Below are 14,536 nucleotides of genomic sequence, written 5' to 3' on the forward strand. Positions count from 1 at the left end.
AGGTCACATATGGAAACACAAAGCAACAAACGAGTTAGCATGAGATCAAGTCAAATGAATGAAAACGATGCAACAATATGTAAGCATATTCAATGGTTAAAATCGATTCGAATGGTAATGGATTAATCAATGAAAAAACAATCAAAGATCTATCATGTGATCATGGCAAATGGAATTAGACATACAAGGTATTCATCATCTAAATTGAAATGAGATTTTCAATTTAATCAAAATGATCATAAACCAAAGGAATCGATTAAATGGACAATTAAAACGAACATGATTTCTAAAGACTAAAATCTACCTAAACATGAATTAGGATCAAAAGCAAATGGGAAATCCACAATCTACATCAAGAATTGAATCTAATGATTATGATTATACAAATCAAATTGAGTGGAAATTATCCTAAGGTCTAATCATGGCAACATCCACCATTAACCATATTAATCCGAATAAAACCACAAAAAGGAAAATATCAAGACTTAATGACTAAAAATCTAATCATGGCGCAGTTAATCAAATGAGTGTTAATTCTAAAAATACAAGAAAATTAAATCTAATCTAAAATTTTGGCTAAACCTAATTAATCATAATTACTCTAGTTAATCTAACTAAAAGAATGAATTAAATCATAATATCTAAAATCAAGAAAATTCTTAAATCTAACATGGATTAGCAATTTTAATCAGCACCAAGATTAACAATAATTAATCCTCATTAAGAAAAAGGTTAATGAGGGATTAATAAATAAAAATCAAAGCATGGGCCAGGGGGTGAAAACATTGAGGAGGTGAGGTATGCAACGAAATGTACTTGGGCCTCAGCAAGGCCCAAGCTTCTTGCCCGTATTCACCACAAATCTGGATTCAGCCCTGAACCGTTACCCAGCATATGCGTTGCTCCATCTAAAGGGGATTCCACGCTCGAACAACACTGTTGATAGCATATCAGAGAATTTTTGGTTTTGGATTGCTGAAGATATTGTGGAAGGTTGTGGCAGGCCGTTGAGGGTTTGTTGAAGGATTGAAGGAGAGAGTTTCAATGATTTGTGCCAAGTAAAAATGAATCAATCCTTGTGATGGTGAATTGTTGTTCTTATATGCTCTCGGTTTTGCAGCTTTCTGTTAGATTTTTTCTCAGTCTGTTATTCTGTTTATTTATGAGTTTGTTACAAGTGGTTCGAAAACATTTTGCATTGGTTTTTGACGGTTCTAATTATGCTCTTGGATCTTATGCAGGGTTGAAGTTGGCTACGTTTTCCTTTGCGTATTGGAATTGCACTTGCTGCGTTTTGACACTTGATCTCGCCATTTTGTTCTGCAGTTTTTTGGTTGTTTGCTGCGTACTTTCTGTTACAACGGGTATGGATGACCTTCGATGACTCGTTTTTGATTCTCACTTCCGTGGCTCTTAACATCTCCTTTCAAATTCTGTGGAACAGTGAGGTGGAATGCGGGTGGCTCATGGATTCGTGATTGGGATGGTACTATTGGAAACTTGGAATCCGTGTGTTAAATGTTGAATTCAAATTGTGTATCGAATAGGAATGTATATGAATGCTTGAACTTGATTGTAATTTAAAAATGGTTGAATGAGACCTTAGAATCAAAGGCTTATGTATAAAACTGTTTATATCTTGAATGAAAGAAAATTATTTGGTATTTGGTCATGTATTCTCAAGTCATGTTGTGGTCCTTGGGTTGTTTATGTTGCAACTTTATTAACTTTCCAATGGCCTCTTCTTTTCCTGCACAAGTTTTACTTTATTTGGATATTAATACTGGATTTAATTTCAAAATGGATAATGAATTGGTTTATGGGTTAATGGATTAAAACATGGAAATGAATGTGGATTGGATTTTGTAAATGGATAAAAAAATGGTTATGAATGAATTGGATATTGGCTAATATGATGGTTTGTGAAATGGATTATATGGTCTAAAATGGATTAATGGATAATGGGTAATATCATGGTTTGTGAAATGGATTATTTGGTCTAAAATGGATCATGGATTTACAATTGGGCTTAACAAAAATGTATTTTTGTAAAACAAAAAATGAATGGGCTTAACTATTTAACAATCATGGCCCATTAGAAAAAAGAAAGAAAAATTCTACAATGATTAAAATTCCAAAAATCAAGTCGAACTTCCAAACATCAATTTGAATCAAAATTAACTCGAACAAAAATCCATTCGACTTTCTTGAATTAACTTGAAATCAAAAATCACTTTGAAACTGAGATCAATGGAAAAAGGTTATGATGCAATGATGAAAAGATAAATCGGATAACCACATGCAGTAAACCAATGAACCCAAATGATCACGAGACTTGCAAATCAGGAATGAATAACCATATCAATGCACCAAGAAATATGTAACCAGGGATCAAATGGCTGATCAGGAATGAATACGGATCCAAGAATACAATGAGGTATACGATCACATGGACACCTGATTAACAAAATTGTTTGCCACTGTTATCAACCAAGGGATTAGAATTTGAAGGATTGATCCACCTCAAATTACCGATGAATCTTGGTATCCACCAGGTACCAGTACAACCCATGAGTGCAAGTCATATGTCTTCTTGTGTCGAACCATGCTTATTCGAATGAAATGAATGGATGAAGATGATATGCAAATGTTTGGGGTTAGTGACCTATATGGTTTTGTGAAGGGTAGGGCGAATTTTGGGGTATGACAAGAACCAATTTCTATTTCTGTGGTTGCATAGTGTTAGTCCCCATAAACCACTCCTTGTGTGCCTAATATGAAGACCCCACCCAGAATAGACCTTTTCGCCACTCTCGTCATAAAACGACTAGCCTGTTGTAGTATGTTGATACGATTAAGGTTTGTGGCTCTAGAAACCTTATCCGTCAACCTAGAATCTATCATGTGAGTGGTTTATGGGTAGACATCCAAAAACTACCCACTATAGGGAGACCTCCTATATAGGTTATCCTAGCATTATTCATGCATTGCATTTTCTTTGCATACCAAAATACAAAAAAAAATTATGCATTCGCATTTCATTAGCATGAATGCATATCATTTACCAAAAAAAAACTCATCCCACCTTTTGTCCATAACCAATAGATAATTTCTTGACGCCCATATCAAACTAAAAGCAGTTCTTGAAGGATCATGGACCTAGAAGAGAAAAACCAGTTTGTGTTAAGAGAATATGTTGGCTTGATGAAAAACAAGTTAGACCAACTGGTAAAGGCCATGATATCTTTGGAAAGAAGAGAGGACAACATTCAACGTCCTTCAGTCACTAAGAATATCATTCCAGCTCAAGTAAGAAATCTCACTCAACCTTAGCCTGTATGGATCCCTATTGAGAACCATGCTATACAAGAGCATCCCATTGTCCAAGATGTGCATTACTCACATTATGACACTATTGAGTATCATGGTTTTGTATTTTTCGCATCAAATTCCCAAGGGAAAACTCCGATGGTGAATACTAAGAGACCATAATATGTTGAGATTGCTAAAAAATACCGCGTGTTGGATGAAACATTTAAGATTGATTACCTCCCTAATTGTCTAGGTGTTGTCTTATTCTGGAAAAGCATGTGTCGTCCTCCAGCTAAGCTCCCTTATTTCAATAGGAATAACGTTTTCAGTTCCATAGATAATTCAAAAGGGTGTTTCTATCATCGCCAAGTAGGAAGTGGTACGATATTCCCAAAGGATAAGTGTGGGATCATCTTCCCAATTTCCCTTAGTCACCTCTAGTCTTCGCTTCAGTCCTCTAAAAAAAACTTGTTTGCATTTTTTTGGCCCACTCGTTCGTCTAAGTATATTCCATTGATGTGAAGTAATTCTTGAACTTTAAATCCTCCAGCAATTGCTTCAGTTTTTTAACCAAAAACTATGTCTCGATATCTGTTACGATGGATTGAGGAATTCCTTATATAACCAATATGTTCTTTTTAAAGATCTTTTGGATGTTAGGAGCAACAATATTCATTAAATCCTCTTCTTTGACCCAATTGGTGAAGCAATCAAATGCAACAATTAGAAATTAAAGTTGACATTGTGGTAGGGGAAATGACCAAGGATATTTATACCATATTACGAAAAAAGGCCAAGGTAATGTGAACACATGCCACTCAGATGGATGGGTGTTATTGATGTCTTCGTGCTTATGGAACAAGTTGTATTTCTTCATGTAATCCTTGGCATCATGGATTGTAGGCGACCAATTATATCCATCTTTAAGGGCTTTCTTGGCCAATGCTCGGGCATCAAGATGTTAACCAGCTATCCCATCGTGTACTTTGGCGAGAGTGTATGCAGCCTACTCCCCTCCCAGGAATTTCAACACGGGTGGAAAAAAATCTTCTATATAAGCTCCCTTCTATCAAAGAATACAAACTGACTCTTCTTTATACCGGGTTGGCCTTAACTATGTTGAAGGGGAGTGTTCCCTACTCAATAAACTTTATAATGGTTTATATCCAAGAGGGTTATGAGATGTATTCTAAAGGAATCACTATCATATATGGAACTTGGATGCTTGGACCCCTTGACATCTCTTGGATGAAGGAACGATTCACTCCATAGGATGTGGTTCTAGCATGTTTACAAATGAAAATTTCTCTAGTGTTTTGTTCCCTTGGGACGTTCACAATTTCAAAGGAATTAAACTCTTCCATATTTTCCATAGTCAAGGTGACATATAACTGTAATAATGGATATTTAGTCTGAGCTTCCGTTTTGACTTGTGACACTAAGAGTTAGGAATATGTCCATAGGCTGATGATTTCTTCCCCCATTTCGGCAACCAATGTGAGGCTGAGGATAAAAGCTTCATACTTGGCTTAATTATTGGTGGTGGGGAACTCTAAGTGTAAGGATACCTTAATCACCAACCCGACTTTGTTCTACAAAATGAGACCATCTCTTCTTCCCCCAACTATTATATGACTCACCCGTGAAAACGACCTAGATGTAGGCTGACTTTGATATACTTGGAGTCATTTCTGCAGTAAAATTTGCAAACAAACTGAGATTTTAAAGCTTTCATCTTCTTCAAAGGAGATGTCAAATTCGGAAAACTCAATTGACCACAACTTCAATCGTCCCGCCAGATTTGGATGATAGAGGACTTGCTTTAAGGGTAGATACTGAACTATAATGGAACGTGCTAGAAAATATTGTCACACCTTCTTCGATGCAATCACCAATGTAAATATCATTTTTTATATTTTTTGATATCATACTTTTGGTCTGGCCAAGGCCTTGGAGATGAAGTAAATTGAGCTCCTGATTAAATTCGATTCTCGCACGATGACAACACTAATTTCTTTGTCGAATATAGAAAAGATAGGAATACAACCTCCCTAGTGGAATTCCAAGACAATACTGGTAGGGTTGATAGAGCCATCTTCAAGGATATAAATGTTTGCTTGCATTCTGAGGTCGATTCAAATCATGCTTCCTTTTTCAATTTGTAGAATGGTAGGGTGTGCTAATTTGAGTTTGAGATAAACCTATTGAGAGCCATTAAGTATAATCCTCCTTCTTTGTGGTTAGTACCACCATTTGGATGACTGCTTTGCACTTATCTGGATTAAACCTTATATTATACTATTAGAATCTTTAGAATTCACAAAAGAGAGATGATCATCCTGTAGTTCCTCTTTTCCAGACATAACGATCATATCATCTATGTACACTTCTAATGTTGAATCATTATCTAGTATATTATCCATACTTTTTTATGCCAAAAGGCATCCCGTTGTACTGGTAATTTGCTTGCTCAGTCATGAAAGTTCTATTCAATCTATCTAGCTCATACATGGGAATTTGGTCGTAACAGGAATATGTGTCCATGTAGGACATAAGCTTATATTCAGATGAATGGTACACCAACTTGTCTATATTTGGAAAGGGGTCCGAGTCTTAGATACATGATCAATTGGGATCCATGTAATCGACGTACATCCTTAATTTCCCTGAAGCTTTCTTTACTAACATGACATTAGAGAGCCATTTTGTATATTTAACTTCAGATATAAAGTTCGCATCGAGTAAGCTCTGGACCGTCTTTATGGTTGCTTCGTCCTTTTCAAGTGATTGTCTCCTCCTACGATGGGATACATACTAGGCATGTGGATTAATATTTAATTGATGGCATGTTAAACTTAGGTTTATGCCTAGCATCTCGTGTGGAGAAATCGCAAAGAGGTCGACATTCGTCTTTAGGCATTCAATAAGTTCTTTATTTACTATGGCTAGTAAACCAGTGCTTACACGAACTAGCTCGATAGATTATCATCAAGTTGAATGACCTAAAACTCCATGTCTGAAATCATCCCCAAGGTCTTCATCTTACCCCCAATCGATGTTCTTATTTCGTCGTCTTATAGATATTTGTCGTACAGTACATTGAGATCGACTATGATGGTTATTTCACAGACCTTCTTCCTCTTTTCCTCAGTAACGATAGTGGATGTCAGGAGCTCTTTAGTGTTTCCTCGTATATAATACGAGCTCCAAACATATCGACTTCAACAAGGATTGGTTGGCCCACATAGTTATGGTATTTCATATTTAAATGGACCAGAGAGGCTACAATATCTAATGTTGCTATGAATGATCTCCCAAGGATGTCACCGTAGAAATTTTAGAAAGGGACTACGAAAAAAGAACGTTAATAGTTCTAATGTTCTTCCCTTAGAAGAAGATCAGTAAATCTACTGCTCCGCATGGTCTAATTGAGATGTCATTGAATGCTAAGAGGCTTTTACCTTCACATGGATTCAGATCTCACATGCATAGTCCTAACTTCCTGAAGATTGTGAGATATATTAGGTAGCACAATATTTTGTCATCAATGAGGATGCCTGATACTGAATAATTGGTTATTTTGGCGGTTATGACCACTAGAAGTGTTGCATTAGGAGTTTTGTTCACCTTATCGTGCTTTCAAAACCCTAGCATCGTTCCATCCTTTTGTCTCCTCTTGATTTGAATTTTTCTCTATGATTGAGGCTCTCTCTCACCTGGAAGGTTCTGGCCAATGTAAGACCCCAATTTTGACCCTAAGATCCCTCATGATATCTCATCATATGCATTGGCATTGGGATCATACCTTGGCATCCTCCTTACCCCTCATCCATTGGGTTTGTTTTGGGAGAGATCACCAAGCACTATGTGATTGTATCATACATGTTATTTTACTAACTAAAATACCAAAAATATGTCTTTGCATTTGTCTAACTCTTTTGTAGGTAGGGCACATGATCACCTTTGATTTATCAAGCTCACATCTAGGGTTTAAGACCCTCATTGCTAAGAGATCAACCATGAAATGATCCATAATGGATCTAGGCATCATATATGAGTCCCTATGATCTTTACATGGTATTATGATCAAGAATTCTTCAAGAGTTTGGAATTGGTTTGCCTTGGAAACCCTAGTGCATCTGGGTATCTTATGTAACTTCTTCACCAAGCTTCTTCAACAATTGATCAAATATTTCAAGGGGTATTTCAAATCTCACCATATTATGCATATATGATCTCCCATGAGTCCCGAAAGTCAAGATAATTGCAAGTTAGCAAGTTGGTTGATGGTGGTTGACCAAAGGAATTCATCTAATCAAAACTGGGGTCCCCTAGACCATATCTCCTACAATTTTTATCATATGAAAATGATTCCCATATCAAAGTTACTCTAAAATGACATTCCAAACGACTTTCATGTTGAGGTCTAGAGCTAGTTTTGCTTGGAAAGTCATTTTTTATGGTGAAAGATTATAGGTCATTTTGTCTAAACCCTAATTTGGAGGTCAACTTCCCAAGGCCATAACTTGCTCAATTTTTATGAGATGAATGATTTACAAGTTGCACAATAAAATTAAAGGTGTCTAATTAAACCTTTATGTTTGGAGGAAGAGCTAATTCAACTTTTATAAGCATGTTATATGAGGATACATTATAGGTCATTTTGGACCAATGCCATTGAACAAGTGATTTTCCTCAACTTCAAAAATGCATAACTCATTCATCTCAAATCCAAATATGGTCAAATTGGTAACCATTTTGAAGGATTTTGAAAGAGCTACAACTTTTATGAAGACACGTTACTTATTTTAAGCTCACATAAAAAGTTAGACAAGGTGGAACAAGTGAACATATGGCTTGGCACTTAGAAATATTTTTGATATGTTAAAATTTCCAAACTTCCACTTCAAAATTCATCATGATACAAGCTTAAAATGGAAAAGTGTTCAATATTAAAGTTGTTACTATTGATCTAACCTTTCCAAAGAGTCCAATTTCATCCATTTTGGACAAGGTTTGAGTAGTCTGCGCATCGCTTGAATAGGGCATCATCATTTGGCAAAGATCAAACTTCAAACAGCTGTACACATTTGCCTTGCATTCCAATTCACTTTCAGATTCATTCACACTTGATTATGGACCTAATTGAGTGACTTCATGGGCCTGTACACACCCATGTAAGCATGCATCATCCATTGCCAAATTTGGAAGTTGAATTTGAAGATGCAAATATCACAAGCTACAGCTATAAATAGAGACCTCTAGCATCAGAATTAAGGACCCTTACGCGCCAGCTTTGCTCCAATACCCCAAACCCTCATATTTTGAAAGGAGAAACCTGAGAATTTTCTTTGAAAATTGAGTTTGAATCTCACTGTTTGGAGATTCAAAACTCCAGGGATCCAAAGCTTTTGTTCCATTCTAATCTACTTCTGCAAGCTTCCTGAGTAAGATCAAGCAAGAATCAAAGAAAGAGCAATCGAATTCTGCACAACATTGAAGGCAAGCAGATTGAGTTGCTTTGAGGCCATATCGAAGCAACTCAAGTCATGTACCTCAAATTTCAATTCCATGTATCTCTCAATATACTTGGAGTTAGGATGAATTGAGGTCAGATTCGTGATCAGTGCCATTTTTACTTTGAAATCATGTCCTTCTTTTTTATTTTTGTGATGGTGATGAGTGAACCAGTCTGGCTAGGGTCGCCTGAGAAGATGACCGGCGTTTTGCTCCGATGATGAGCTGGAATGGTTCAGAGCCACATGATCATTTCATTTTGTTTTAATCACGGGCGTTGGTTTTGAATACCGTTTGTGTGGCGCGTTGACTCAAGTGTATGGTGGAACGCGCGTTTGGATTCACTTAATCTACCACCTCAATTAATGAGGGAGATCAAGTGGTCCACATTTTTTCTGAATATTTGAATTTCATTTTATTTGTGTTATTTTCATTAATTCATATTAATTTTAATATTGATCCAAAAAATATGAGAGTTTCACCAAAAAAAATTAAATAAAATCCTATTTTATTTATTGAATTAAAATTATTTTTTGGATCATTATTAATATTTTTCATGATTTAATTGATTTTATGAATATTTTTAATTATTTAAAAAGACTTTTAAGTTTCCAAAAATTATGAAATTTTTTCTCCAAGGTCCTTTGACCTTGTTTGACCTATGATAAATCTCATGACCATTTCTTTGGTGTTTTGATGAGGTTTTAGGAAATTGACCAACCAAATATTTTTGGTCAAGGTTGATTTGACTTTGTTAGGTTAAGATCATTGAATTTAGGGGATTGATGGAATGTACATTCCATCTCCCAAAATGAATGAATGATCTTAATTTGGTAAAAGTCCTCCTTTGACCAATTTGTGTTGAATCCATTTCCCCTCCATTTTCATCTCATTCCCCTTCTTTATTCATTTATGTCATGGACCTATGACATCTCTATATCCTAAGGCTAGTTGATTGCAAAATCAACATGAGTATGAATGAGATTAGGTCCCCCATTTTGCATATTCTTTTTGTATGTGGTATGTTTCATGAGCATAGTCCATTATACTATGTCTCTAACATGCATTAACACCAAAATTCTATTGCCCGCCCTCAAATAGTTGTGACTTCTACATAAGTCCAATTATGATTGCTTAACATAACGCTAAATTTGTGACACAAAAGGCATAACATTCTAGTTAGTGAGATTGTAAGTCTCCCCTCTTTCATGGTATTGTGTGGAAACTTGGCCTTTTTTTCCTTCCTTTGGAAGATGTCTTGGTTCATGGATCCATGCTTGTGATAAGTGGGTTCAGTGTTCTCCAAAGAATGACTTAAACAAAACAAAGCAAAAGCAATACTAACATCTAATCAACTAACAACTAACATTTAATTTCAAGTCATTTACTTTTATGCACTTTAATTTTTAAGCTTTTAATTCATTTGCCATTATTCATACCATTCAATTTGTTTATTTTAATGTTATTTTCACTTTGCCCACTTGGGTCATATTTTGTGATACATTGTGTTTGTATATATTTGTTTGTTTGTTTGGTCTTTTGATCTTAATGTACATAATAAGAACAAAAAAACCTAAAAATCATCTTGTGTGGACTGTTGGTTTGATATGAGACTATTGGACTTAGAATTTAGGCAACATTCCCTATGCAAAGGACTTGACCAATGCCAACTTTCATGAAACCAAGTGCTTGTGAAGTGAACATTCATCTGATACAATATTGAAGATCCATTTGAGTTCATCTGCAACATGATCATTGTGAAGCCGTTATTTTGAATTTGTGTCTCATGCCATCTTTGAAGTCATCTGATACATGGGGAATTTTGAAGAAGATCATGGAGTTGCTAAGCTTGAATGTGGCTATCTTTATTTGATGTCTTGCTCTTCATCTTGCTATATGTGTATTGATTATTGCTTGATTCTAAAGTCCAAGGGAAATTTGGGTTTCTATATGACATTCTTGTCTATTGGATTGCAACCCATTGGTCAGATCTTTTCAACTCTTAACTTTTAAATTTTTGCTTAGGATTAGTCTCTTCATCTCCTCCCACTTCTTTAATTTCAAATCTCTCCCCTCTTTCAAAATCTTCTTTGCTTGTGATTTCTAAACTTTGACCTTTATTGCAAATTAGAAACTTTGGCCTTATGCCATTGCATTTTAAAACTCTTTTCTTAAACAAATTTGTAAATAAATTTAACTATACTTGACTTAAAATTTCAAAAGCCAAAAAGAACTAACACTCATTCAAACCATTTTTTAGGCCTTTTGTGCCTTTGTCAAACCTAAATTTTTGTTAAAAGCAATGCACTCACTTTGAAATTGTTATCACGAACTACGAGATTTTGATCCCTCATTTTTATGTTGGTACGTAGGCACAAGTCTGAAGGTCTTGTCAAACACAAAAAATATAATTAATGAATTCTTTTCTCATCCCCCATTCTATTTATTGCAAACATGATTTGTACAAAAAACATATGCACACAAGAAAAGGCTCTGTAGGAGTACCTAGGACACTTTAGGTGCTAACACCTTCCCTCTATGTAACCAACCCCCTTACCCGTAATCTCTGACATTTTATTAGTTTTGATTTGAAAACTTCTTATCTCTTGGGTTTTGTTCGTACTTTTCCCTTTTCACTTGGAAACAATAAAAGCGTGGCGGCGACTCTGGTTTTATTGACGTCTAGCTTATCCATAGCTTGATGGTCATGAATTTACCGCTACAACCAACCGAATCGACAATGAAGATCGGAGATGATCCAAAGTCTAAAGGATCTAAGGTGCTCTAGGATGCAGGATTAAGAATTGTTTTCTTTATCTTAGCGTGAGGTTACAACAATTATGACTTGAATCAGATGGATCTTATTGTGGAAATTCACAAAAATCAGGAGTCAATGTAGTAAACTTTAACTTCTGTTATGATGGAAGGGAGTTGAATGTTAAGGTTAACACTCAAACACCTAAGTTAGCGAAAAATAATGAATAATGAATAATGTGAGAATGAGAATGAATTTTAAAATAGACATTTTTTTTAATGTAAGATGCTTTATATATAAGAGTTGTTTAGAGTGTTCAAGATCTAGACCAAATACGAACCTTCTCTTATTGGGCCTTTCCTGACAGAAAATAAGTTATATAAAAATTGTTTCATGGGCCTATGTAAACTATAAAAAATGTTTAAAATCATACAGGCACAATAATTCCAACAAGATTTAATACCATTAATGGACATATCATTCCACATAAAATTTGATATGCACATCAAAATATATATGCAATTTCTACAATTAAATTTAATACAATTATATCATGTAAATTTTTTTATTATGTATTTGTAAGTTAGATTTTAAAAGTTTTCAAAAATTATTTTTGATGAGTTAAATTTATATTTCAATATATTTAATATTTTATTTTTCAATTAAAAAAACAACAATACACGTGGGCATATGATTCGAAGTTTATCACATTATTTAATCGCAAAGAAACATTTTACTACTTGAAGTTTGTAGATTTCAAACATACATGATCCTTTTGAATCTAATGCTCTCCCTACTATTTTGTAGTATGTTTTCCTTCAACTTTATTTCATAATCTTCGCGTGAATAATTTCTCATAGAAGGATATGTTCTAAGAATTGAATAAATAAAGTTAGAATATGATAAACTAAGATAAGAAAATGAAGATGTGAAAAAATTGGACACTGAGTGGCACTGATATGGTCCACGAAGAGGATAATACAAGAGAAGGCCCCATGACTAAGACTAGGGCAGTGCTAAATAAGATAAGGCCCAAATGCTTCAAGATTATGAATATCGACAGCCAAATGAGAATTTTTTGAAAAAATTATTTGACACTCTTACACTTATACCTTTATTCCTACAAAATTAAAATATGTTAATTTTAACATTTTTACAAAATTATTATTTACCATTTAATTTTTCACCCTCATTTTTAAAATTTTCGAATTTGAAGAAAGTGTATCCTACACAAGTTTTTTGGTATACAAATGTGTTTCGATGACCAAATTTTACGAATAACTTCATTTTAACGTTATAATTCGTGTTAATATCATCGTATAATTTCTTTTCAAGTATTTTCTTCGGAGTTTTCACAAGAAAGTTTGCATTGAAGTTATCTAATATGTAACGTTGTTCACCATAAATAATCTAATATGTAATTTTTGTTAAGCAGATAATTCACATTTAAGTAATTCAATATGAAAGTATGTATTTTTTGTTTTTAAGATTCTAATTTTCTATTTTGAAATATTTTTATTATAATTTTATAAATACGAATATTCTTATGCTATGCAATAAAAATCAATCTTGTTTAAGCATCATTGATGCATTATCAATTACACCGAAATTTGATATACAGAAAATTGTAATAATATGAGCTAAAGAGGTTGGAATCAGACATAAAGTCATTATCGTCGGAAAGTTGTAATAATATGGGCTAAAGAGGTTGGAATCAGACATAAAGTCATTGTCGTTATTACACGATCAAATACAAAGACAATAAAGAGGGGGAGACTGTTTATCTTGAAAAATGGTAAACAACCGCTGACCTTTCAAATTTCTAAATTTGGTCACTCACAGGATCAATCAGATTGATCCTAGGACATGTGCTAAGTGTCTCGTAAACGTAATAGTAATAAATGATCAAACTAAACGTCAGATCAGAGTATTAAAGAAAATTAAGGACAAAAGAGTGACTTAAACGAAAAGAAAAGTCTTAAATTAGCGTTTAGAACTAGCAAAGAAAAATGAATTAAACGACGGAAATCGTAAAATGATTGAAAGTAATCAAAAAGGTTTGTAAGCACTGGAATCTTTAAGACTGTAAGGTAAAAGTTTAAGGTAAGGAAAGGAACAAAGGATATTTAAACTTGCAAATGACAAAGTAAAAATAAAGTATTTGAAAGGAAAGAATAAGGAAGAATGTTTCTGAAGAGAAAGTAAAGACAAATTTATAATGCTTTGAAATGATTAAACAATGGTGTAGACAACATACATTCTGCGTTTTACAGTTCTTCTTCACACAAATACTTAGTAAATTTGCAGATTTTGTACATAATTTGACACATATTTTTCTAACACTAAGATCCTATATTTATACTGGATCGAAATAACCGCTCTGATGGTCCTTCAATTACGTCGATACATGTGGCGTCCTGCATGCGTGCGTTCGCTCACTCTGCTCCACGCGTATCCTCGTGGTTTCTAACGAAGGTAATCTTCCCTCCTTTATTTAAATTTCAAATCTCTGATCGAAACCGTTTTCTAACCGCTCCTCAAGGAACTGCTCCGAAATTTCAGCTATAAGCTTGATCTTTATCCAATCAGCTAAGCCGATCTACCTCCAGCTGGTCGAATCACTTCTTGGTCGAAAACCAGCTGTGGTAATTTGGGGTGGGCGTCAAAAATTTGAGATAACAGATTGCCCCCCCAAAATGTCATTTTCGACACACGAGAGAGAAAGACTTTTTTGAGACCTTACTTCGACGCCTCAATGACTGATACTGTGCCAGGTGTCTCAATATTCGCAAAAACTTTTTAGTTCCTCCACTTGTCCGGTGACGTCAGCGTCATCATTGTTTTTCCTATCCACGTCTTTTCAGCCCACAATAGAATCTTTTTTACTCATCACGTTTCCTAGCTTCTAGGAAATCATGGGCTATAGCATTAATTTCCATTTTCACTACATTG

The 14,536-nt window shown here is 34.6% G+C and overlaps 1 long non-coding RNA gene across 1 annotated transcript; it reads left to right on the plus strand.

Moving 5' to 3' along the window:
- The first annotated feature begins 898 nt into the window (after positions 1-898).
- Positions 899-1,664, plus strand: LOC127121154 (uncharacterized). The gene is made up of 2 exons (XR_007803331.1): positions 899-1,084; positions 1,242-1,664. It is a non-coding gene; the product is annotated as an uncharacterized LOC127121154 (long non-coding RNA).
- The last annotated feature ends 12,872 nt before the right edge of the window (positions 1,665-14,536 follow it).

Source organism: Lathyrus oleraceus, chromosome 2 (assembly GCF_024323335.1).
Source record: "Lathyrus oleraceus cultivar Zhongwan6 chromosome 2, CAAS_Psat_ZW6_1.0, whole genome shotgun sequence".
NCBI classification, from domain to species: Eukaryota; Viridiplantae; Streptophyta; class Magnoliopsida; order Fabales; family Fabaceae; genus Lathyrus; species Lathyrus oleraceus.